Below are 25690 nucleotides of genomic sequence, written 5' to 3'. Positions count from 1 at the left end.
CAACAGAATCCAGACTTGGACCCCTCACCCCAGATCTGGGCTTCCCAGGTGCCTCAGCAGTAAAGAATCTGTCAGCCAACACGGAAGACACAGGTTCAGTCCCTGGGTTGGGAAGATCCCCTGGAGAAGGAAATGGAAACCTCCTCCAGTATTCCTACCTAGGAAATCCAACGGGCAGAGCAGAGGAGCCTTGTGGGCTACAGTCCACGGGGTCACACAGAGTCAGACACAGCTTATGGACCAAACGCAACAGCAGCAACCACCTAGGGTCTGGCTGTGCTCCTGCTTCAGAGGAAGTAAGCCGGGGAGGGAGAGAGCAGCGTGGCATGCGGGCTCACTCCCACTAGCAAGGTGAGTTTAATCCAGTGAGGGGGCCTCAGGCGCAGTGTGTGACAGGCCGTAGGGGGGCCAAGAGTCACCCTTGGTAGGGGCAACTGGCTCCGAACTAACCACCTGTCTGAGAAATACGGTTCTCTCTGGTAGGACACTGTAGCGCAGGATGTTACTCTGAGAGTGCCTCCATCTCCTTGAAGGATCCAGTGATTAGACCGAGGCTGACTACGTGCCCAGGTTTAAAAATAACTCCATGACTTCTAATAAGTACTCAGTTGGGACTGAAGTCATCCTTTCAGGTGCAGAAAAGGAAAGCTTGTTTGTACGTCATGGACTTAAAATAGGAGTGGGGTCAGAGGGCCAGCTGGGGATCACGGGTGCCAAGTGGGCAGTTTCTCAGCTGGTATTTCCTGATATTTCCTGCTTTGGACAGCAGGTTTCTGCCTTTGTTTTTGAGTTGAGAAGGGGTGAAAATGTGCATTTAAAAGTTCACTTGCTTTTCTTTCTCCTTCTCCACATGTGCCCTTTTCATCCATAACCCACATTCACCTTGAGTGGTTGTTCATGCATTGTCCTGAAATATACTAGGTACAGAAATTAAAACAGGTTAAAACAGGCTACTTTGCTTCTTTCTCCTTAGCTCTATGCATTGGGTACAAGAAGTTTTTCTTGAATATCTTTGCCCAGAGTGAAACAAAGAGGCCACTAGTTGAATAAATCCCACCATCCCATGATGTACTGAGGTCCCTATGTGTGGGTGGGTGCTCTATGGAAAAACCTCCTTTGCGAAGGAGGGTGGGCCAGAGCCTAAGATCCTAACAATTCTGAGTCTGGGACTTGTTTCCTTTTTATAGTCTGGCTATATTTAGGTCAATGAATTGTATTGAAGATGGACTCATCAGTGATTTCTTTCATTCATGAAATGAATTCTTTCATTCAGAAGTTATTGAAAGGACTTCTGCTCCAGATAGAATAGCATAAAATGGTTCTTCTCTTCTCTTCTCCCACCTTGGGATAATGATAAACTCTGGAAAAAATTCAAGCCACCATTAAGAAGGAAAAGGCAAGCCGCAGTGGGAGAAGATATTTGCAAATCCGAAAACTGAGAAGAGGCTTGTATCCAGAATAATTAAAAATTTCCACACATCCAAATGAGTCAAAGATTTGGACAGGCACATCACCAAAGAAGTTACACAGTTTGCCAAGAAATATGAGCAGCAGAGCGCAACGTGAAATCCCAAGGATACACGTCTATATATCCACCAAAGTGGCTGAGGATAAACAAACTAAATAATACAAAGTGCTGGAGAGGATGTAAGGCAAATACACCTGCCATCCACTGGCTAGTAGGGGTGTAAACTGGCACTTACCATCACTTTGGAAAACTGTTTGACAGCACTGAGTGCTAAGCATTGTATATCCCATGGCTCAGCAATTCTACCCCTCTTAATACACCCAACTGAAGTACATACTCGTGTGCACTCAAGACGTATACAAAACTGCTCATAACCATCCAGTTACAATAACAAAAGACTGAAAACACCCCAAACATCCACCAGCAGTGGAATGGGTAATTCTATTGTGGTGTCCTTCACAATGAAATTGAACAGTTGGATGCAACACACAGTAACACAGAACTGAAATCATGCTTGATGAAAGAAGACAAAGAAGGGGGTACCGTGCGGGGTTCTACGTACTCCAGGTTCAAGAAAGACAGAGTCAGTAATGAGGACTGGCACCTAGATGGTAGTTATTTGGAGGGTGTGACGGGAAGGAGGCAAAAGGTGGGGTGCTTTTGAGGTGCAGCAAATGTCCTGTTTCTAGATCTGGGCAGTGACTCCATAGGTTTGGGCACTGAATATTTGTCAAATTCTTATGCTTATCATTCATCCGTTTTTCTCTATGTAGGTTTCACTTCAATAAACAGTTTACTTAAAAGAGTGTACTTCAGTTTGCCAAGTTGAAAACAGCTACAACATCTTCATTGCCTTGAAAAGAGGCTTTTGGGGTTTTTTTTGCCATTCAAAGACACGAGAAGCCAAGATGCTGGTCTCCCACTCTGAACCAATAAGCAAACAAATTAATAGTAAAGTAAGTGGGTTCACGGGCTTCCCAGGTGGCGCTAGTGCTGGAGAACTTGCTTGCAATGCTGGAGATGTAAGGGACTTGGGTTCGATCCCTGGATTGGGAAGATCCCCTGAAAGAGGGGATGGGATCCCACTCCAGTATGCTCGCCTGGAGAATCCCAAGGACAGAGGAGCCTGGTGGACAGCAGTCCACAGGGTTGAAAAGAGCTGGACACAGCTGAAGTGACTTAGCACACATGCAAGCGGGTTCACAAGTCACTTACTTGTAGACAGCTTACACCCAGTGTCCTAATATCTCCCACCCACAGGCAAGCCAGCCTTCCTTTCAGCAAAGTAGCCTGTTCCCCTCTCAGCCCATCTGCTTCACCGAGTCCATGGAAGGTGGTTACCCCCAACTCCAGCCCTCTCACCCCTGTGCTGGTCCGTCCACCTGCTCACCAGACACCATGGCCAGTGACAGGGGAGACTGGGCCACAGTCAGCCCTCTTTTGCCACCATACAGCTCACTGGTGACCCATTCTTTTCATTCCATGCTGGTGCCCCTGACTTGTAGAATTGGGGATAGAATTTTTTGGGATTTCCTCTCTCCAGAAACCTCTAGAGAGCTTTTGCTGAGATACTCAGGATACTAAGGTGTCTTTCCTGAGATACTTGGTGAAAATCAGCCATGTGTTTTTTTTTGGGCGGGGGGGGGGTGGTGGTGGCTGCGCTCTTTGTTGGCGAACACTGGCTCTTCATTGCTGTGCACGGGCTTTCTCTAGTGAGCGGGCTCCCGAGCGTGAACTCAGTAGCTGTGGTGTACGGGCTTAGCTGCCCTGCGGCATGTGGAGTCTCCTCAGACCAAGGATCGAACCTGTGTCCCTCACATTGGCCGGTGGAATCTTAACCGCTGGACCACCAGGGAAGTCCCAGGCTTTTTTTTTTTTTTTAATGAGAAGAGGGACTCTAATTTGGAGGCTACATCTGCTGAAGGAATGGGCCCTACGGGGCTGCTTTATTTCATCATGAAATCTTAGGGCCTTCCAATTAATCCCATGCTCTTATCAACTCACAGGGTGAGAGGTGTTGGTATAACAAACTGGACCTTTTTTACAAGCCATCTTTGTGTGGCCCATCATCATCCCTTCCCAGTAGGTTGCTGAAGTTATAGTAAAGCAAGCGGGCCTTCGAGAACCCCCAGCATTGCCTCCTGGCTTGCAGAGAAGGACCCGGGAGGAAAAGTGGAGCAGTAGAAGACAGGTCTTTGGGGACACCTGATCAGGGATCCCAGGACAGAGCAAGTCTCATTGTTCCAGAAGTAGCTGTCACCTCCTCTCCTTGATTTGTTTTCTTCCTACCATCAAAGTCAGGTTCCAGAAGCCTCCCTAGGAGGGACCAGGGAGCTGGCTGTGCCTCCTACTAGGAGCAAATGGGCTCAGGCAGCCTCAGCTGAGATGGGCTGGAGGAGAGAGGAAGCCGTGTGGACAAACGGGCAAGAAACGTGCATCCCGAGCCGCCTTGCAGGGGCTGCGTGAGAGTGAGGGTCTCGGCTTCTGCAGGTGCGCCTCATGGGTTGGAACCCCACCCCGCCTCCTGTCCTCTGGGCCCCTGTCTCCCTACCTGTGAGGTAGGGATGGTGCTAGAATCCACTTTGTTGGGTTGCTGGGAGTGATGAATAGCATGCGAAGCACTCAGAACACCACGCGTGATGCTAAAATGAGGGTAGATGACCACCAGCTAAGGCAAGGGTACGTTCTTCTAACTAACAAGGCGAGACAAAGAGGCAGACCCAGCGTTTGGTACTTGCTTCCCAGGTGGCACAGCGGTAAAGAACCTGCCTGCCAGTGCAGGAGATCCCTGGGTCGGGAAGATCCCCTGGAGAAGGAAATGGCAGCCCACTCTAGTACTCCTGCCTGGGAAATCCCATGGACAGAGGAGCCTGCCAGGCTACAGTCCATGGGGTCACAAAGAGTCAGACATGACTGAACACACACACACAGGAAGATAGAGCCTGTCTATTGCCCAAGCTAACCACTGTACCACCTGGCCTTAGTGGAACCCTGGCCTCCCAGTAGGACCACCTAGGTATCCAGTGACCACGTGATGTGGCTCCAGAGTTGAAAAAGGAAGAGTCTGATGAATGGATCACTAGTCGGGGCTGGCAATGGCGCCAAAGGAAAAACCGAGGTCACCTCTTCAACTGGTCAGCTCTAAGGGATATTTCTAATCAGCACCCAGCCTGGAGGATGCTGGCAGCTGGGGGTGGACAGGAGGCCAGTGGGGAGTCTCTCTGCGGAGTGACCAGGGACAGCCTAAGGTGCTCAAAAAGTTGGCGGTGTCTTTCCCCCAGGAAAATAATTCCCTCCTGGGAACTGTCAGTTGATGATTGCAATGTCCACTGTTAGAGAACTATTTCTTTGGCTTAATATTTGATTTTCTTTTAAAAGCAGAACCCTCACTGGCAGAGGAGAAGACAAGTTCACCTTGATTCCTAACTCTGTCAGTTGCATGCCATAGGTTTTAAAGAAAGTAAGGGAGAAAGCTTTAGGGATGCCTCCTATCTGAAAGGAAAGAACCATGACAAAGCAATTCATAGAAACCAGCCGGTTTTCTGTGCTGCCCCAGTTTTAGCCGTGCTGGACTCAGTCGCTAAATCATGTCTGACTCTTGCAACCCCATGGACTGTAGCCCACCAGGCTTCTCTGTCCATGGGATTCTCCAGGCAAGAATATTGGAGTGAGTAGTCATTCCCTTCTCCAGGGGGTCTTTCTGACCCAGGGATTGAACCCGGGTTTCTCGCACTGCAGGCTAGTTCTTTACAGTCTGAGCCACCAGGGCCTGCAAAATGGGGGCAATGGTGCCTCCCACTCTTGGAAAACCTATTGTATTCTCTGGCATCTTGGGAGTTTCCCAGCGTGCTTTGGCCCAGCTCTGGTTCAGTGTGCTCAGCAAATCAAGTGCAAATAAGGCCTGGCTTTCTAGCTCCCATATCCCTACCTTGGAATGGCCCCTCCCCAGCAGCTCGTTGCCACATCTGTTCAGTAAGCTGCCTGCCAGAGAGTTTTCACAAGCTGTCCTGGGTCCTGGGCTAAAGGCACAGTGCCTGACAGGAAGGGCACTCAGTAAACCATAGCTGCCCTGAACTACTTTTCTGTTCCTGATTTACTTCCTAGTCTTGCTTATGTCACTTGCTGTGCCACCATCTAAAGTGACATGCTCCCTCTGAGGAGTGAAAATACAATGAGGTGGGAATTCCCTGATGGTCCAGTGGTTAGGACTCTGCGCTTTCACTGCCGAGGGTGTGAGTTCAATCCTCAGTCAAGGAACTAAGATCCCGCAAGCCGCACGGTGCAGCCAAAAGCAAAAAAAGATAGAAGAGGAAGGAATCCTGTGTCCCAGGCAAAGCCAAACACAGTTGTGCCTCCCTGCAGAGGACTCATGGAGAAGGCGACGGCACCCCACTCCAGTACTCTTGCCTGGAAAATCCCATGGGCGGAGGAGCCTGGTGGGCTGCAGTCCATGGGGTCGCGAAGAGTCAGACATGACTGAGCGACTTCACTTTCACTTTTCACTTTCATGCGGTGGAGAAGGAAATGGCAACCCACTCCAGTGTTCTTGCCTGGAGAATCCCAGGGACGGGGGAGCCTGGTGGGCTGCCGTCTATGGGGTCGCACAGAGTCAGACACGACTGAAGCGACTTAGCAGCAGCAGCAGCAGAGGACTCAAGGGCCAGAAGCCTGAATGCATCAGGCTCCCTAGAACTCTACCTGGCAGAAGAGAAACATTTCGGGCTCCTTTCAGCAGTGTGCGGACAGGGCCCCACAGGGAAAAGCACACAGGGCAGCTGGATTCTGTTCTCTCTGAAAGTGAAAGTTGTTCAGTCATATCCGATTCTTTGGAACCCATGTGCTGTAGCCCGCCAGGGTCCTCTGTCCATGGGATTCTCCAGGCAAGAATACTGGAGTGGGTTTCTCTGAGATTTCCTCTCTAGCCCTGAGGTTTCCTCCCTAGGTGACTGTTGGGGTCAATCCTCCCCATGTACTCTGACTCGAGGGAGGGTGGCCTACCACCAGCTCTAACCTCCAGCGTGTCGAAGATTTATTTTCTCCCAACTTGCAGGCAGTCATCAGGACAAAGGAGTTCTCACCCTTCTGCTCCTAACTTGTTATGTAAGTAAGCCACTTAGCCTCTCTGAGACCCAACCTCTCCTGCAGGAGGGGGGTGATGGGCTAGACTTGATTCTAGAACCACAAGACATCAGTCTGCCTTTTAAAAGGGTCATCTGGGGACATTACTGTCAATCAGACTCGAGACCAATCACAGCCGTCCTTCAGTATCCTTGGGGGGTTGTTTTCAGGACCACACCTGCCCCCATGGATATAAGAATCCACAGATGCTCAAATCTCTTATGTTAAATGGCGCAGTACAGTCTGCCCTCCAGATTCGAGGGTCCACAAATACAAGGGTGGGCCAGTTGCCCTTGAGAATCTGGTGGAGTGGGACCAGGGGCTCCTATGTGCTGGGGACAGAGAGGAATTCTGGAATGGATGGCTCCTCCCTCCTCTCCCCGCACTGACCTCAGTAGAGGCCAAGCACCCCCCTCCCACTTCCTCTATGCCCACCTAGTCCTGCTTGTTGGGGATTCTTTTCCAGACTCAGGGATGGATGTGTTCAAGCCCCATGTCCCTGAGAGTGGAGGGCTTCTCTGGTGAGTGGTAAAGCATCCGCCTGCCATTTCAGGAGACCTAGGATCCATCTGAAGGTTGGGAAGATCCCCTGGAGAAGGAAATGGCTCATACCCAAGAATACCCACTCCAGTATTCTTGCTTGGGAAATCCTATGGACAGAGAAGCCTGGCGGGCTACAGTCCATGGGGTCACAAGAGTCGGACACGACTGAGCAACTGAACCACCACCACCACCACCTCAGGAACATGTCAACTCACTTTCTCCGCCTACTTCCGTGGGTGTGTAGACATAGGTTCCTGCAGGACAGGTGTCCAGATCGCTATGGGGATGACTCAGAAGCTGTGGGCCTCCAGGGCAGTGTGGGCAGGTCCTCAGGACTCTGGAAGTCTTCCCAAAAGACAGTGACAACAGTTCTTAAGAGTTTTGAAAAGGAGGGACCCCTGACTGTCATAAAGGATCCTTCTGATGCTGACAATCTCTTGTTGTTGTTAGATGTGACTATTTCCACACAGGAATGAGAAATGGCCCCCTGCTCTTTCTCTGCTGACCGAGAAATAGGGCATCAGAAAACACCGCCTTTCCAGTACATTATGTTTCTTCTCTTCCCTGATGCTCTCTCCAGCCTTGTTGTTTTCTCCTTCCTTTTCTTATCGTTTCTTTGGGCTTTTCATCCCCTTTCCCATCCTTCTCTTCATGCTTCACACTCTAATCTTTGCTTAATTTTGAGTGTTCTGCCTGTGTTGGCTTGGTCCAGACTCAGTTCAGTTCAGTTGCTCAGTCATATCCGACTCTTTGCGACCCCATGGACTGCAGCACACCAGGCCTCCCTGTCTATCACCAACTCCTGGAGCTTACTCAAACCCATGTCCATAGTGTCGGTAGTGCCATCCAACTGTCTCATCCTCTGACATCCCCTTCTCCTCCCACCTTCAATCTTTCCCAGCATCAGGGGCTTTTCAAATAAGTTCTTTGAATCAGATGGCCAAAGTATTGGAGCTTCAGCTTCAGCATCAGTCCTTCCAATGAGTATTCAGGACTGATTTCCTTTAGGATGGACTGGTTGGATCTCCTTGCAGTCCAAGGGACTCTCAAGAGTCTTCTCCAACAACACAGTTCAAAAGCAACAGTTCTTCAGTGCTCAGCCCTTTTTATAGTCCAACTCTCACATCCATACATGACTACTGGAAAAACCATAGCTTTGACTAGACGGACCTTTGTTGGCAAAGTAATCTCTCTACTTTTGAATATGCTGTCTAGGTTGGTCATAACTTTTCTTCCAAGGAGGAAGCGTCTTTTAATTTCATGGCTGCAGTCACCATCTGCAGTGATTTTGGAGACCCCAAAAATAAAGTCAGCCACTGTTTCCATTGTTTCCCCATCTATTTGCCATAAAGTGACGGGACTGGATGCCATGACCTTCATTTTTTGAATATTATTAAACCAGCTTTTTCACTGTCCTCTTTCACTTTCATCAAGAGGCTCTTTAGTTCCTCTTTGCTTTCTGCCTTAAGGGTGGTGTTATCTGCATATCTGAGGTGAGTGATATTTCTCCCTGCAATCTTGATTCCAGCTTGTGCTTCCTCCAGCCCAGCACTTCTCATCATGTTCTCTGCATATAAGTTAAATAAGCAGGGTGACAAATATACAGCCTTAACGTACTCCTTTTCCTATTTGGAACCAGTCTGTTGTTCCATGTCCAGTTCTAACTGTTGCTTCCTGACCTGCATACAGGTTTCTCAAGAGGCAGGTCAGGTGGTCTGGCATTCCTATCTCCTTCAGAATTTTCCACAGTTTGTGGTGATCCACACAGGCAAAGACTTTGGCATAGTCAATAAAGCAGAAGTAGATGTTTTCCTGAAACTCTTTTGCTTTTTCGATAATCCAGCAGATGTTGGCAATTTGATCTCTGACTCCTCTGCCTTTTCTAAAACCAGCTTGAACATCTGGAAATTCATGGTTCATGTACTATTGAAGTCTGGCTTGGAGAATTTTGAGCATGAGTTTACTAACATGTGAGATGAGTGCAATTGTGCAGTAGTTTGAGCATTCTTTGGCATTGCCTTTCTTTGGTATTAATGAAAACTGACCTTTTTTCAGTCCTGTGGCCACTGCTGAGTTTTCCAAATGTGCTGGCATATTGAGTGCAGCACTTTCACAGCATCATCTTTCAGGGTTTGAAACAGCTCAACTGGAATTCCATCATCTCTACTCGCTTTGTTTGCAGTGATGCTTCCTAAGGCCCTCTTGACTTCATATTCCAGGATGTCTGGCTCTAGGTGAGTGGTCAAACCTGTGGTTATCTGGGTCATGAAGATCTTTTTTGTACAGTTCTTCTGGGTATTCTTGCCACCTCTTCTTAATATCCTCTGCTTCTGTTAGGTCCATACCATTTCTGTCCTTTATCAAGCCCATCTTTGCATAAAATATTCCCTTGGTATCTCTAGTTTTCTTGAAGAGATCTTAGTCTTTCCCATTCTGTTGTTTTCCTCTATTTCTTTGCATTGATTGCTGAAGAAGGCTTTCTTATCTTTCCTTGCTATTTTTTGGAACTCCACATTCAAATGGGTATATCTTTCCTTTTCTCCCTTGCTTTTCACTTCTCTTCTTTTCACAGCTATTTGTAAGGCCTCCTCAGACAGCCATTTTGCTGTTTTGCATTTCTTTTCCTTGGGGATGGTCTTGATCCCTGCCTCCTGTACAATGTCACAAACCTCCATCCATAGTTCATCAGGCACTCTGTCTATCAGATCTAGGCCCTTTAATCTATTTCTCACTTCCACTGTATAATCATAAGGGATTTGATTTAGGTCATACCTGAATGGTCCAGTGGGTTTCCCTAGTTTCTTCAATTTAAATCTGAATTTGGCAATAAGGAGTTCATAATCTGAGCCACAGTCCGCTCCCGGTCCTGTTTTTGCTGACTGTATAGAGCTTCTCTATCTTTAGCTTCAAAGAATATAATCAGTCTGATTTCGGTGTTTACCATCTGGTGATGTCCGTGTGTAGAGTCTTCTCTTGTGTTGTTGGAAGAGGGTGTTTGCTATGACCAGTGCATTTTCTTGGCAAAACTCTATTAGTCTTTGTCCTGCTTCATTCCGCATTCCAAGGCCAAATTTGCCTGTTACGCCAGGTGTTTCTTGACTTCCTACTTTTGCATTCCAGTCCCCTATAATGAAAAAGACATCTTTTTTGGGTGTTCTAAAAGGTCTTGTAGATCTTCATAGAACCATTCAACTTCAGCTTCTTCAGCGTTACTGGTAGGGGTATAGACTTGGATTACTGTGATATTGAATGGTTTGTCTTGGAAACTAACAGAGATCATTCTGTCGCTTTTGAGATTGCATCCAAGTACTGCATTTCTGACTCTTTTGTTGACCATGATGGCTACTCCATTTCTTCTAAGGGATTCCTGCCCACAGTAGTAGATATAATGGTCATCTGAGTTAAATTCACCCATTCCAGTCCATTTTAGTTCGCTGATTCCTAGAATGTCGATGTTCACTCTTGCCATCTCCTGTTTGACCACTTCCAATTTGCCTTGATTCATGGACCTGACATTCCAGGTTCCTCTGCAATATTGCTCTTTATGGCATCGGACCTTGCTTCCGTCACCAGTCACATCCACAACTGGGTGTTGTTTTTGCTTTGGCTCCATCTCTTCCTTCTTTCTGGAGTTATTTCTCCACTGATCTCTAGTAGCACACTGAGTACCTACCGACCTGGGAAGTTCATCTTTCAGTGTCCTATCATTTTGCCTTTTCATACTGTTCATGGAGTTCTCAAGGCAAGAATACTGAAGTGGTTTGCCATTCCCTTCTCCAGTGGACCACATGTTGTCAGACCTCTCCATCATGACCCGTCCATCTTGGGTGGCCCTACATGGCATGGCTTACTTAGTTTCATTGAGTGAGACAAGGCTGTGGTCCATGTGATTAGACTGGTTAGTTTTCTGTGATTGCGGTTTCAGTCTGTCTCCTCTCTGATGCCCTCTCAGCGCCTACCATCTTACTGGGGTTTCTCTTACCTTGGATGTGGGGTATCTTTTCACATGATGTATATGTAGAGTACATCATGTGAAATCCCAGGCTGGATAAAGCACTAGCTGGAATCAAGATTTCCCAGATAAATATCAATCACCTTAGATATGCAGATAACACCACCCTTAAGGCAGAAAGCAAAGAGGAACTAAAGAGCCTCTTGATGAAAGTGAAAGAGGACAGTGAAAAAGCTGGCTTAATACTCAACATTCAAAAAATGAAGGTCATGGCATCTGGCCCATCACTTTATGGCAAATAGATGGGAAAACAATGGAAACAGTGACAGACTTTATTTTCTTGGGCTCCAAAATCACTGCAGATGGTGACTGCAGGAAAGAAATTAAAAGACACTTGCTCTTTGTAAGAAAAGCTTTGACAAACCTAGACAGCATATGTCTTCCCTGGTGGCTCAGAGGTTAAAGTGTCTGCCTCCACTACTGGAGACCCGGGTTTGATCCCTGGGTCGGGAAGATCCCCTGGAGAAGGAAATCACAATCCATTCCAGTATTCTTGCCTGGAGAATCCTATGGATGGAGAAACCTAGTAGGTTACAGTCCACGGGGTTGCAAAGAGTCGGACATAACTGAGCGACTTCACCTTACCTTACCTTCACCTTAGATAGCATATTAAAAAGCAGAGATATCATTTAGCTGTATAGTCAAATCTATGGTTTTTTCAGTTGTCATGTGAGAGTTGGACCATAAAGAAAGTTGAATGCTGAAGAATTGAGGCTTTTGAACTGTGGTATTGGAGAAGACTCTTGAGAGTCCCTTGGACTGCAAGGAGATCCAGCCAGTCCATCCTAAAGGAAATCAGTCCTGAGTATTCGTTGGAAGGACTGATGCTGAAGCTGAAGCTCCAATACTTTGGCCACCTGATTCGAAGAACTGACTCACTTGAAAAGACCATGATGCTTGGAAAGACTGAAGGCAGGAGGAGAAGGAGAAGACAGATGATGAAATGGTTGAATGGCATCAGCACCTCAATGGATGTGAGTTTGAGCAAGCTCTGGAAGTTTGTGAAGGACGGGGAAAGCTGGTGTGCTACAGTCCACGGGGTCTCAAAGCGTCGGACATGACTTACGGACTGAACTGAACTGAACTGACGTTATCCTGATACATCTTGAAATTTGAAAAACCATTGCTTCCAGTGCCTATATATCTCAACAATTTTACCACATTTCACTGTACAGTTCAGTGGCATGAAGAGCATCACACTGCTGCGTACCTCTCACATCCATCTCTTGAAGCTTCACCTTCCTAAGCTGAAATTCTGCCCCTATTAAACATGAAGTCCCCATTCCTCCTCCCAGCCCTCCACCTCCAGCCCTTGGCATCTACCAATGTACTTTCTAACTCTATGAATTTAACTATTCTAGGTACCCTGTGTAAGTGGAATCAAGCAGTATTTGAACAGTGACAACATTTAGCATATGGTAGATGATAATATTTTATTATATTGGCTCCAGATCTTTTTAAAGAGCATGCAGTTGGACCCCCCCACCACCAATACCCCCACTGTTTACCAGGTTTAATGGCACCCCACTCCTGTACTCCATCCCATGGATGGAGGAGCCTGGTGGGCTGCAGTCCATGCTAAGGGTTGGACACGACTGAGTGACTTCCCTTTCACTTTTCACTTTCATGCATTGGAGAAGGAAATGGCAACCCACTCCGGTGTTCTTGCCTGGAGAATCCCAGGGACGGGGGCGCCTGGTGGGCTGCCATCTATGGGGTTGCACAGAGTTGGACACGACTGAAGCGACTTAGCAGTAGCAGCACATGATAATATAAATGGAGGAATTCTGCAATACGCTTTCTTGTTTCCATGTTGCTGAATTCTACTTTTATTGCTACCCCTGGACATGGCTCATTCTCACCCCTTCTCATCCTGATGGGCATTTAAGTGAGGATCCTGGTCAGTGTTTCCATGTGCTCAGGTGGGAGAGTAAACAATGGAAGTAGGCATTTATCTTTAAATATATTTAAGAAGAGGTTTTTTTTTTTTTTTTCCCAACCAGTTTAAACAGAAAGGCCTTCAGATACACAGCTGGGGCTACTCCATCAGTTTCCCAAGAAAAAAATTTCTTTGTCCATAAGCCCAGACTCTTCTTCTGTGCCTCATTCAGCCAATCATGGATGAGCAGCTCGCCTGGGTCAGGCGCTGTGCTGGGTGCTGGGGAACAGCGGGGGGCAAGTCCTAGAGGTCTAGAGAGACTGCAGGGTCAGGATGCCTTTGTGTAGGTGGCAGAATAGCCATCTGGTTGCCTTGGCAACTCCAACCTAGAAAATGAATGAGCCCATCACATCCTGTCCCCCTGTTTCTAGTTTTCCTGAAATCCAAGCTGCTCCATGGAAACAGACGCCCCTCCACCCCAAGTGTCAAAACTGTTAGGACCCACCTGCTCTCCGGGCGTGGAGGACCCACCCTGCCGGGGGCGCTAGACTCCACCTGCCAGCTACTCCGAGTGAATGACTGACTCCGTCCAGCCGGAGGTCCATATTCAGTAAACGGAGGGCTTCTCACCCTTTGCTTATCTACTTTTGGCTGTGCTGGGTCTTCGTGGCTGTGCGGGCTTTCCTAGCTGCGGTGAGCATGGGCTACTCTCCGGTTGTAGTGAGCAGGCTTCTCACTTCGGCGCCTCCACTTGTGGCGGAGCATGCGCTCTAGGGCACACTTGGGCTTCCGTAGTTGCCCCGCCCAGGCTCTAGAGCTCCAGTTTGGTCTGTGGCACACGGGCTCAGATGCTCCATGGTAAGGGCATCTTCCTGGGTCAGGGATCGAACCCGTGTCTCCTGCATTGACAGGCGGATTCTTTACCACTGAGCCACCAGGGAAGCCCTCACGCTTTACTTTTGAGAGTCCACTATTTCCAGCCCTGTAGGGGACACCGAGGATGAATTAGTAACTCAGACCGACTTGGACCTCTCCCACAAGAGGAGAACCCTATGGCGTAATGGAAGTGGGGGAGGACAGGGGCCGTGGGAGCCCAGGGGGCTCCTAACCTAACCTTGGGGGTGCAAGAGAAGCCCCGCAGGCTGGGATGAGAGGAAGGAGGAGACAGGCTGCAGTGTTAATTTTTTGTATCAGCTTGACTGGGCTAACAGATGCACAGAGGGGCCTCCCTGGCGGCAAAGTCAGTTTAAAAAAAAAAAACACCTACAATGCAGGAGACTGCCTTCCAATGCAGGAGACTTAGGTTCGATCCCTGGGTCTGGAATATCCCTGGAGAAGAAAATGGCAACCCACTCCAGTATTCTTTGCCTGGAAAATCTCATGGACAGAGGAGCCTGGCAGGCTATAGTCCATGGGGTTGTAAGAGTTGGACACAACTTATTGACTAAGCCACCAATGGGTGCCCAGATAGCAGGGGAAACATGTTTGGGGGTGTCTGTCAGAGTTTTTTGTTTTTTTTTTTTTTGAAAAGACCAGCCTTTCCATCATTAGACTGAGAGAAGCAGAGGTCCTCCCCAGCATGGGAGAGCATCACCCCCGACCCCAGGGCACCCGAATGGAACAAAAGAGCAGAGGAGGGGTGGGTTCACTTTCTCTCTGCTTGAACTGAGACATCTGCCTTCTCCTGCCCTTGGACATTGCTCCTGGTTCTGGGCTTTTCAAGCTCAGATCAGGACTTAGTCCATCTATCCCCTCAATTCTCAGGCCTCTGGACTCAGGTGAATCACACCAATGCCTTGCCTGGTCCTTCAGCTGGTGAACAACAGTTCATTTCAACCTCTGTATCTACATGAGCCAATCCCTGCAATAAATCTCCTCTTGTATATATCGCTGTATGTCTTAATGATTCTGTTTCTCTGGAGACCCCTGACTAATTCACAGGCTGGGAGAGAGGAAATGAGTCCCACCTTGAGCAAGGGCCAGAGCCTGGCCTCTGCAAGATCTGAAAGAAATTCAGGGCAAGGGTCAAAGCCATAAGGGTGGCAGGGCAGGAGGAGAAGGGGTGACAGAGGATGAGACGGTTGGATGACATCACCGACTCAATGGACATGAGTTTGAGCAAGCTCTGGGAGTTGGTGATGGACAGGGAAGCCTAGTGTGCTGCAGTCCAGGGGGTTGCAAAGAGTAGAACACAGCTCAGTGACTGAACTGAACTGTCCCTGGAAAGACAGAGAAGCAAAGGCAGAGTGTAAATCAGTTCTCCACCCATCCCTGGGCCTGGAGCTGTCTCTTGGGTGGGGCAATGGCACACAGGACCCTCCTGCTTGCTTGCCTTTTGCACCTTCCCAGTATTTCCAGCCACTGCTGAGGGTAGGGGAGCTGGGGAGGTTGAGGATGCTCTGTTACCTCCTGGCGGAGAGACCCCGTGCTCAGCAAACGTGTGCACACGAGCCACATCCTGTGTTAATTAATCAGGCTGTGTTAGACTCTGGTCCATTTGGTGGCCAGACGCTGGGCCCATCCATCCTCCTGTGTAGCTGAGAGCAGGCCGATGGGCAGGTGCTGTGGTCGAGGTTCAGGGCTGCAGACAGTGGCAGCTTTAATCCCATGAGGGGGTTTGAAGCCAAGTCTGAAATTAAAGGACGACTCTTTACTCAACTCACCCTCTTATCCAACCAACCAGGAAACCTCACAGATGTCTGTCCATCTCAGATTTGATGGAGGCCGCAGGCTTAGGATGTCAACTTTTCACTTTATTTGAAGCCCTCTTTTGGTTCAGGTAGCTGCTCCAAAGCCATACTTCCACCTACTTTAAAATGATGTTTACATCTCTGTTTTCCTTGGCGTATGCAGATGAATTAGCCAAGATAGGGTAGTTTGCTAAAAAAAAAAAAAAAAAAACCTAAGATCATGGCATCCAGTCTCATCACTTCATGGCAAATAGATGTGTAAACAACGGAAACAGTGACGGATTTTATTTTCTTAGGCCCCAAGATCACTACGGATGGTGCCTGCAGCCATGCAATGGAAAGATACTTGCTCCTTGGAAGAAAAGCTATGACAAATCTAGATGTATTAAGAAGCAGAGGCATCACTTTGTAGACAAAAGTCCGTCTCGTCAAAGCTATGATTTTTCCAGTAGTCATGTATGGATGTAAGAATTGGACCCTAAAGAAGGCTGAGCACTGAAGAATTGATGCTTTTGAACTGTGGTGTTGCAGAAGACTCTTAAGAGTCCCTTGGCCAGAAAGAAGATCAAACCAGTAAAATCCTGAAAGACATCAACCCTGAATATTCATTGGAAGGATTGATACTGAAGCTGAAGCTCTGATACTTTGGCCACCTAATGGGAAGAGCTGACTCATTAGTAAAGACCCTGATGCTGGGAAAGATTGAAGGCAAAAGGAAAAGAGGGTGACTGGGGATGAGATGAAGTTTGGATGGTATCATTGACTCAATATACAGGAGTTTGGCAAACTCTGGGAGATAATGAAAGACAGGGAATCCTGGTGTGCGGTAGTCCATGGGGTTGCAAAGAGTCGGACACAACTGTGCAACTGAACATTAACAACAAAGGGTGGTTTTCATGTCCAGACACCAGTTTTCATTTGGGGTGAAGCTTCCACTGTGTAACTGCTTGAAGTCCTGCTGAAGAAAATAATCAAAGTTGACACGAAAGCAGCCTTCCTCCCCAAGGGAAAAAGAACCCTTGGTTTGCCGTGGGGCTCGGGGAAAGACTGAGGCCCCTCCGCCATCCCCTGCTTCCCAGCTGCCATCCTCCCACCTCCTCCTGTCCAGAGACCTCTCTCCCTGCTGACTGCACGTTTCTGCCCTATTTATTCCTCTATTTAGAAGTCTGGGAAGACAGGAGGGAGTCGTAGAAATACCTGCAAACCATTGCTTCTGGGGTCTAATGAGGGGAATCTGTCAGCATTCACAGCAAACCCCACTTGGACCCACTGGGATGAAAACTTTCCCAAGGATGGACTGAGAGATGCCCCCAGGGGTGGCTGTGCTCACTGGTGTTGATCAGACAGTCACCAGTCTCTTTCCTGCCAGGATCCTCTCCCTCCACCTATGAGACCAAATATCCCTCATGTTGGCCCAGATAGGGGTGGGGGTGGGGGGCAAAGTGGGAGCTGACTGAGAAGATGGAGAAAAGCTCGGTCCTCTGGCTGGAAGTCTCTGCAGGCTTTGGAGCTTCATCATCCAGTCACCATGTTTTCTCTTTCTTTCTTTAAAGAATTTTTTTGGCTGTGGCAGGTCTTTGTTGTGGAATGCAAGACACTGGATCCTTAGTTGTGGTCTGTGGGATCTAGTTCCCTGGCCAGGGATGGAAACCCAGGCCCATGACCCTGGGATCACTCCGTCTTAGCCACTAGATCCCCAGGGAAGTCCCATGCCTTCTCTTTCTTTGGAAAGCTCCCATTCTGTGGGCATGGAGGGCCAAGGGTGGTTCTGGATGGCACTGTGACCCCAAGGCCAGAGTCTGGGGGTGTAGGACCCCAAGTTCAATAGGAGGAGGGAACTTGGCAGTGGCTGTGAATGCCCGGAAAGCCTCCAGGACCAGGCAGGGGCGAGGGCAGGACAGGTGTCAAGACTATGAGGGCAGCCTGCACAACCTTCCCGCAGTCCCTGGCTTCCCTTTGACTCCCAGTAAGCACGCGGGACACAGGCCCAAGAATAGACTCAGAGGCAGCAGCAGGAAGGAAGCTGCCAAGGGGCGACGACTGCGTCAGGAACCAGCTCGGGTGCAGCTCCGAGCTTCCTGGCGAGGAAAGGGGAGAGCAAAGGACAAACAGAACGGTCTGCAGCCCTCATTGTCCAGCAAAAGGAAACACACCAGTTCTGTGGGGAACTCTTTTTCTCTCCCTGGCAACAAATTCTTGGAAGAATTTATGTGACAGAGCACCCCAGGGGAAAATCCTTGGGTTGTTAAGGAGGCCACCTAGTCTGAGAGGCTGTGGAAATTCCAGCTGTGCACGTGAGAGGTGGACCAGGACGGGCCACCGTGACGGCCCAGCGGGCTCCAGGGAAGGAGGTGCTGGGGGCGGGGGTGCTCAGAGGGTGTGCCCTTGGGATGAGGGAAGGGGCTGGCCTGACGGCCCCAGGGACTAAAGGTGGAGAACGCAGGACAGGACAAAGTCCCAGGGCCTCTGTGAGATCAACGCTTGGGGAGAGAGTCTGTGCTGGAGCCAGGAAGGCAGGACCTCGCTCCCTGGCCTGGGCTGGCTGGAGCAGGTGAACCACACAGCTCAGGTAAGTGGTCAGTAATTCCCCAAAGCCAGGAAAGCAGCTCTGGGTGTCTGGGAGAAAGAAAGGAGCCTGTGGAGCCTATGAGGTGTAAGGCCTGCAGCTCCCCGGGCTCTTCCGGCTCAGGGTCCTCGGGCGGGTCAAGGCTGAGCAAGGGACACTTGGAGGAGAGATGGAAGGGGAAGGGCAGGGAAGGGAGCAGGAGAGGCAGGCAGAAACAGGAAGCTGGGAGAACACAGCGCAGAGCAGAGATGCGGCTCAGGGCAGGAGGCTGTGACAAGGCCGTCTGGCTTTCAGTGTTGGCCCAGGGGAATAAAAGCTCAGTGCCACGGGCAGATGGGGGTGTCAGAAGCTGTCCACGTGAGGGGCCTTGGGAGGGGGCTTCTAGGGAGGGTTCCTGTTGGCCAAGGGAGGAGCGGTCAGGGCCTTCAGGGGAATTATTGTGCATAAAGGGATCTGGGCAGGGTTTCCTGCAGATGTCGACCTGGGTGGAAGGGGGCTTTGCAGAAGCCGTGGGTGATTCTGGCTCAGGTTCCCCTCATCCCCTAAACATCACGACACACTCAGAGGTGATGAAAGTCACACGAGGCTGGGGGAAGGAGGGAAGAGAAATATCTGTGGATCAAAGGGTTAATAAGTGCCTGGGAGACAGAGGGGTGAGAATATCCAGTCTGCGGAGTCTGAGAGGCGCAGCGTGGCTGAGGTCTCACCTGAGGCTCCCACCTGGCTGGCAGGCCTGCAGGCAGAGAGGAACTGAAACGGTCCACCTGCTTCTCTGCCTCCTGGCTTCTCCACCCACTGGTGTGGCTCAGGCTCCCCCAGGGCACCCCAAGAGGAGCTGGCTCTGGGGTCTTTGTCCTCTCCTGCCTGGGCGTTGGAGGGGTGTACAGGGATTTGGCCTGCACAGAGTGAATGAAGTAGGCCCAGCATCCACCCCAGTTCACACCGCCGGAGCCCCCTGCACCAGGGCAGAGAGCTAAAGAAAGACACTCAAGCTGCCCCCGCAGATCCTTCACGTCACCCTGACAGCGTAATCCAGCCACCCAAGGCTCCAGAGGACTCAGCATGGCTGAGAGTACTGCCAGCCCTCTCCACCCTAGAAAAAGCAGAGATACTTCAGGAAACAGAAAAGTGTCTCAAGAGATGCTCAGTTTGACTCCTTGGAGATTTCAGGAAGAGGGTCTGTTCCCAAACTAAACAACCCATCTACCAAACTGCACAGAAAAATACCTCAATCACATTTTGTGTGAGCTGTGAAATCTCTCACCCTGCATACTCCCTGTTAAGTTTTATCCACTCCTTCCTTCCTACCAAATTTAGAGCAAACTGTACTTTGGAAGTAGATTTAGTGGTAAAGATCCCACCTGCCAGTGCAGGCAACACAGGAGATGTGGGTTTGATCCCGAGGTCGGGAAGATCCCTGGAGGAGAAAATGTAAACCCACTCCAGGATTCTTGCCTGGAAAATCTCATGGACAGAGGAGCCTGGCAGACTATAGTACATGGGGTTGTAAAGAGTCAGACACAACTCAGCAACGGAGCACACACACACTTCAGATGTTTAAATATATGAAGCACCATTTGTTACTTTACCATGAGTGAAAAATAATTTTTTCTGCGTTAAATATTTTGAAATTCTTACAGAAAATGACAAATTCTCATCAAAAAAACAAACCAAAAAAAAGATCAAGTTCTACTAGAAATCACATTTTCTAGAAACGTCCAGATTTTTCCCAGACAGATGGCCTCAGCTTCGAGGTTTACCGTTGGTGTCAACAGCTGAGCCATGTCCTTGAAGCAGCTGTGACTCAGCTGGTTCGGAAAAAACTTGAGTGTGAATTCTCTCTGAAGATTCGGGAGTCGTCCTTGGCAGCCGCCCTGTGATCACTGCGTCACCTCAGTCACATCTGCTCAGGAATGTCGCAAGTCTCCCTGACTCATGGGGGAAGCACAGGCCGCAAACGGTTGAGGAGCTCGTGCACGTGGGGTGGGGGGCATGTCACCTGCAGGGTGAGTCAGCAACCTACAGAGGCCGCCATGGAGGGTCAGGAAGAAAAAAAAGAGAGAGTGGCTGGTCCCCGAGAAAATACAATGGCAAATGTGTTTTATGATTTGCGGGAAACGCTGCTGATCAGGAGTGAATTGTCATGTTCTTCCACCAAGCAGTTCAAAATGGGAACAGCTGTTTCTTTGGGCAGGCAGAGGTTTCTGTGTGCCCTTGAGCCCTGGGCTGGGCCCTGGCGCCGTCTGGGGGACTCCTCTGCCCTCCATGGGCTTGGGTCGGCTCCCATCCCTGCAGTTCCTCCTGCCACGTTCACAGGGCTCCTTGTGACTGCAAAAAAGGGAAGTCTCAGGCAGGAAACCAACCGAGTGTTTTGTGCCCCCTGTCAGGGGCACAATGACCCTGACCCTGAGACCCTGCTCTGCAGACAGTCCCGTCACTTGCTTTTGGAAACGGCTCACAGGGTCAGGGAGCAGGGCCCCATCCTCTCAGGCCCATTGCAACTCAGAGCTGAGAGAGGTGAGAGTTTGAGCTTTGGTGTTTGGAAGGTCAAGGGTGTACCCAGCTCCAGAGACGTCTGCCCATTTTGTCGTCACGGTCAAAGTTAGGGGAGGACGTTTGGCACAGCTTAGCTTTCGAATACACACACAGAGGAGGGCAACGGCAATAGTCCATGTGATGGACAGCCAGTCCTCTGGAGGGTCACCCTCTGAGAATCAGAGGGTCCTTGGTCCTAGCTAGGGAGCCAGGTCCAGCCACTCAGAGCATCTGTTATGTGTCAGAGCCATCTGGCCTCTCTGGGCCCAAAGCTGCTCTGGGGTGGGGATGGACAGGGGGAGCCCAGGAGGGGAGAGGCTGGGCTGTCAGGAGACCCTGGAGGAGGCTTCGGGGCTAAGGGTCATCACTCGGGCTGGGCTTCAGCCCAGGCCCATCAGTAGGCAGCTTTTGCTCTGAGCTTTCAAAGTTGAATCCAAAGCCCCCCGATTTGAATTCTTTTTCTTCTGTCCTTCTTTCAGATTCTGGGTTTCTCCACCTTGTCCCTCCACAGGCCAGGGCTTCAGCGTGAGTCTCTGACACCCACAGCCTCCTGCCCCTGGTCCTGCGCAGGCCTGCCCTTTAATCCCATCTCTGCCCTTCATTCTGTAGCCACATCTCTCGTGCCTCCTTGCTGGGAGAACCTTCTTCCTAGGAGCCCCAGTATTGAATTCTTAGGGTCTGATCATTCTGATCATTTCCCAACAGTGCACACAAATCAAAACACGAAACAAAGCGACTTCCCTGGTGCCCCAGTGCTTCTGACTTCTCCTTCTAATGTGGGCAGTTTGGGTTCGATCCCTGGTTGGGGCTCTAAGATCCCACAGGCCAAAAAACCAAAGCATACAACAGAAGCAGTGCTGCAACAAATTTAATAAAGTCTTTTTTTAAAAGCATTAAAAAATAGCATAAACCAAAGACACAATTTTAGGACATTGAAGGCACCCTGAATCTAGGTTAGCTACCCCTGGATGCATTAACCTCTGATCCATATATATAGGGCTTCCCAAGTGGAACCCACCTGCCAATTCAAGAGACTAAGAAGAGATGTGGGTTTGATCTCTGGTTCGAGAATATCCCCTGGAAGAGGGCAGGGCTATCCACTCCAGTATTCTTGGCTGGAGAATCCTATGGAAGGAGGAGCCTGGCGGGCTACAGTCCACAGGGTCGTAAAGAGTTGGACACAGCTGAAGTGACCTAGTGGGAGAGCACGCACACACACACACGCCGTATGCATAACTTCCCACATGCATGCTGAGCTTTCTAGTAGCAAGCAGGAGATGAGCCCTCAGCACGACGGATCTTTCTTGAGCCTGACATATGTTTTTGAGAACCTACTGAAAGCCTTGGAATTTTTTCTCCCATAAAATGCATATATCCAAATATATCTAAATTTTAGCTTTCCTTTTCAGAAATCTCATACTTCTCCTGTGGCCCATTCATGAGAATTTAACTCTGATATTCAATCAATTCTGAGTCTAAGCATCCCCTCCCCTGATGCCCCATTTAGGATGTTTCCTCCTCCGTGGGATCTCCTCTGAATCCCCAGCTGGAAATCCTCTCTCCTTCCTCGGGTTTCCGCGCTCATTCTGTGGCTCTTCACCCCTTGACCCCCCAGGGGTAAATGCTATGGGTTTCCAGTACCTCTTGCCGTGGCACCTAGTATGGTCAACATTTCATTTTTTCATCCATTCTGTTTTCAAATGAGGTTCAGGGAATGAGGGGTTATGGTTTTCTTCTTTAGTACATTGAGCATTTGGATCTCTCCCACCTAAATGGCTGGATTTAAGTTTGTTTATTGCGTCAGAAATGTATCCAAATTAGGAGAACGACGGTGGATAGACTTGGTATGAGGGGACACCAAAAAGACAGGATTTTTCATCTAGGAAGATGACGACTGAAAGGGCATGTATGTAATACAACGGAAATGATGAAAGCTTACAATAATGCATACTGGGATTTGCTCACCATAATTGAAAATGCTGAAATTAAGGTGGTCTGTAAAAAAGGGATACAAACAGCATCTTCTATTGGCTTTAACACTAACTTGTGTAGTGGGGAGGGAAACATGGCCGTCAGTATCCTGAGAGACTACGTAAGTTATAGACATAAACAGGCTCAAGAAAGATTGGGCAATTGCTACAAGAAGTTAAAGAAGACCTAGGTAAATGGAAAGGCACCCTGCATTCATGAATGGAGGGGCTTAATATGGTTGAGATGTCGGCACTACCCAAAGCAATATGGAAACAATCCAAATGTCCATCAGCAAATAACTAGATAAGTTATATATGGTGTATACTTACTGCGGAATATTATTCAGTCTTAAAAAAGAATGAAGGGCTGATCCATACTGCAACGTGAATGAGCCTTAAAACCACTGTGCTAATTAAAGTGAGTCAGACTCAAAAGGACACATAGTACATGATTCCACTTACAAGAGGTACCAAGAGCAGGAAAATTCATAGAGAAAATAGAATAGTGATTAACAGGATCTGGGAGAAGAGGGACTGAGGGCTTATGGGTTAAATGCACAGAGTTTGTGTTTGAGTTGATGAAAAATTTTTGCAAACAGATACGGTGGTGATTGCATCACACTGTGAGTGTCCTTAATGCCATGAGGCAAACACTTTTCAAAAAAGACATGTTTAGAGAAATATATATCACATCATAGGTCATCAAGAGCATGGAGGGACGAACCACCGGCCTTGGCAGTGGCCTTTTCCCCAGAGCTTCATTCCTCACCAGTGATAAGCTCTGGTCTCAGCTGTGGAGGTACCCCTGGGATCCACAGGACTAGCTTGAGGGTGAGCTTTCAGTTCTGCAGGGACCTGTCCTGGGAGGTCCACAGATACGGTGATTGCTGGCATCCCTCAGGCAACATGAAATGGCTTTGTGCATTTCTGGAAAGTCCAGAGCTGCTGGCCAGTGGAATGTTTTGAAGTATTAGATGTTTCGCAGCTAGGGAAGGTCCTCCTGGCATGAAATCCTTTAGGGGAATAACAGCAACAAAGGGAGCGACATTTTATTAATTTGCTGGAAAGAAAGAAACACACACCAACACACACCCACACATATGCAGACTCTCCCCAAAGATAGTTATCAATTACAGATATTAGCAATGACTACTCTCTATTAGTGGGGCTTCCCAGCTGGCTCAGTGGTAAGGAACCCACCTGCCAAGGCAGGAAACACAGGAGACGCAGGTTCCATACCTGGATCAGGAAGATTCCCTGGAGGAGGAAATGGCAGCCCACTCCAGCATTCTTGCCTGGAAAATCCCATGGACAGAGGGGCCTGGCGGGCTAAAGTCCGTGCAGTTGCAGAGAATCGGTCACGACTTTGAGACTGAGCACACGTGCTTGAAAACCTGGTTTTAGGTGTAATTTTACAAACCCAGGCTGCTCCAGAGGGCCGGGAAAGCAACAAGCACAGCCTTTTCCTCATAGAAGAGGCTGTCTGTCCCAAGTCCCAGCTGGACCCTCTGCCCATTGGTCCCTGCATCCCTGATGCTGATGTCACATTCCGGGTGAGGACCTGGTTGTGTCACACACCCCTCTGTGAGTGCCCAAGAGCAGAGAGAGAAGGGTTCTGCTTCCCCGACTTCTGTGGTGGATGGTGACACCTGCAATATTCTCCACCATCTGAGCCACCAGGAAAGCCCTCAGAAACCCAATACGTACAGTAAATCATCGCCTTCCTGGAAAAACATTCTAGTCCCCACTGGACTGAGAATTAAGGGTCAGGACCCACATGAGGCTTTAAAGATATTTCCTCTCTCGGAGTCCCAGGGTATATTTGTGCATCTGCAGAAGCTGGTACCTGATGGAAAATTCGTGGGTTTCTGACTTTGGCAGATGCTCCCTCTGCTTTCCCACAAAAGATGATGCCCCGGCTGCCTTATTCTTCAAGTCTTGTTAGCAGGAGCCCCAACTCCTCCCCGCCAAGGCCAAGCCCCAGCAGACTGCTCCTGGCATGTCAGTGGTGGGGTGGTGCTTCCCCAGGGCAGAGACTGTGGTAGTCTGGTGATATCACCCCCTTTTCTGGAGGCAACTGACCCCTGGGACACAGAAATGACTTAACTGGAGAGAGTGACAAGTGTTACTTGCTCCTGGTTGCGGCAATCTGCACTTCTGTGCAGCTGCCAGGTCAGAGGCGGGGCAGGAAGCCAGGAGAAGAGTCAGGGCCCAGTTGGCAGAGAGGGGCAATCCACACCCATGGGTGGCAGGTGGGGTGTGAGAGCTTGTTCACCCACAATAGGGCTGCAGCAGCAGGGGCTGATAAGTTACAGGGGGAGGAATCCCAGAGAGGGGTCGGGCCAGGTGGGCAATCAGGAGGCCTGTGCCAGGCCTGTTACCCGAGGAAATGGGCCAACTCTCAGACAGTCCCTGATGGGCAGATGAGAAAGTGGGCAAGGCATCCTGCTTTCCCAGGGCAGGGCACTTGGCCAGTGAGCGTCAGAGACAAGGTTCAAATCCCAGTCCCTCTTGGTCAGACAGAAAGGCAAGTAAAATATGAACAGGGATTGACAGGGATGTAGGGACAGTGTGTGTGTGTGTGTGTGTGTGTGTGTGTGTGTGTGTGGTGGGGGCCTGTAATGCAGTGAGTACCAGGTCTCAGAGACAGATCCTGGTTCTGGTCGAGTCTATTGGATTGGATTGACCACAAAGTTCATCAGGGTTTTTCCATAAGATGGTATGGAAAACCCCAAATGAACTTTTCAGCCAGCTCAACAGTTCGTGACCGGAGGATCCTAGGAGTTCTGCCACGCGGGGCCCAGAGGACCCAGAATCAACGCCCCCGTGAACATTGGGAGCTTCCCTGGGATGGGGCTGGGCGTTCGTTCCAACGCCACTGCCCTCTGGGGGTGCCCCCAGAGCTGCCC

General features: G+C 49.4%; 1 non-coding gene across 1 annotated transcript; it reads left to right on the top strand.

Moving 5' to 3' along the window:
• Positions 1 to 5652: 5652 nt before the first annotated feature.
• TRNAE-UUC (transfer RNA glutamic acid (anticodon UUC)) lies at positions 5653 to 5725 on the top strand. The gene has a single exon. It is a non-coding gene; the product is annotated as a tRNA-Glu (tRNA).
• Positions 5726 to 25690: the final 19965 nt, after the last annotated feature.

This window comes from Ovis canadensis, chromosome 3, assembly GCF_042477335.2.
Source record: "Ovis canadensis isolate MfBH-ARS-UI-01 breed Bighorn chromosome 3, ARS-UI_OviCan_v2, whole genome shotgun sequence".
In the NCBI taxonomy this organism is placed as follows: domain Eukaryota; kingdom Metazoa; phylum Chordata; class Mammalia; order Artiodactyla; family Bovidae; genus Ovis; species Ovis canadensis.
This window is presented reverse-complemented; position numbering and strand designations above follow the sequence as displayed.